The sequence below is a fragment of the Apium graveolens genome, chromosome 6 (assembly GCF_009905375.1).
Source record: "Apium graveolens cultivar Ventura chromosome 6, ASM990537v1, whole genome shotgun sequence".
Lineage (NCBI taxonomy): Eukaryota > Viridiplantae > Streptophyta > Magnoliopsida > Apiales > Apiaceae > Apium > Apium graveolens.
The window spans coordinates 118,576,360-118,577,549 of NC_133652.1; the positions used below are offsets into that span (position 1 = coordinate 118,576,360).

General features: G+C 44.3%; 1 non-coding gene across 1 annotated transcript; it reads left to right on the forward strand.

The window, feature by feature from the left end:
* Positions 1 to 328: 328 nt before the first annotated feature.
* LOC141669436 (small nucleolar RNA R71) lies at positions 329 to 435 on the forward strand. The gene has a single exon (XR_012553721.1). It is a non-coding gene; the product is annotated as a small nucleolar RNA R71 (small nucleolar RNA).
* The last annotated feature ends 755 nt before the right edge of the window (positions 436 to 1,190 follow it).

Here is a 1,190-nt window from a genome sequence, read left to right on the forward strand (position 1 = left end):
ATCCGTAGCATGAGAACCTGCACAAAGCTCACAAACCATAGCTATTTGATTAACTCCATACGTAGCCAAAGAATTAACCTTCATTGATAGTGCTTGGAGCTGGGCTGCAATAGCGGTGGCTGCATCAACTTCCAGAATACCTGCTACCTTGCCTGACGTCATCCTCTGAGTTGGGTTTTGATGCTCATTTGCAGCCATCGTCTCGATAAGATTATACGCCTCAGTATAGCTTTTAGCCCATAAGGCGCCTCCAGCTGCTGCATCGAGCATGGGCCGAGATTGGGCCCCCAAACCATTATAGAAACTAGTGATCACCATCCAATCCGGCATTCCATGATGTGGACATTTTCTCAACATTTCCTTGTAGCGTTCCCAAGCCTCGCACATAGATTCTGTAGGTTGCTGCGCAAACTGAGTAAGAGCACTCCTCATAGCAGCAGTCTTTGCCATCGGATAAAACTTCACCAGAAACTTTTGCGCAAGATCTTGCCACGTAGTGATGGACCCAGCTGGTTCAGAATGTAACCATTCTTTAGACTTGTCCCTTAGTGAGAATGGGAAAAGCCTCAACTTGATAGCCTCATCAGTCACGCCATTATACTTAAAAGTGCTGCAGATCTCGACAAAATTCCTTATGTGCATGTTGGGGTCTTCAGTTGCCGCTCCTCCAAAAGAAACAGAATTCTGCACCATCTGAATAGTGCCCGGCTTGATTTCAAAGGTGTTAGCTTGAATAGCCGGATGAAGGATGCTTGACTGAATGTCATCAATTTTAGGCCGAGAAAAATCCATAAGAGCTGGATCAGCTTGAACAATACAATCTCCCATGTTTACTGGTTCTTTCTGCTCAGTTCCTGAATCTGAATCCTCAAAATCTAACTTCTCCGGAATATCAAGAACTTCGTCTGTCTCCTCAGCTGTATCTAAAGTCCTCTTGCGAGCACGAGAACGAGTTTGCATAAACGCTTGCTAAAGTACCTGAAACACAACCAGAAAAAATAAGTAACTACTACGTCCTAATCACTGAGTCCTAATGACCAATGATGGTAAGTACATAAACTAAACAAATACGCCAAGTCCCCGGCAGCGGCGCCAAAAACTTGTTAGGGCGAAAACACGCGCTAATATTCACGCAAGTATACGCGTTCACAAGTAATATAAAATATTTTCTAGTTCGTTCCCTCAAAGAC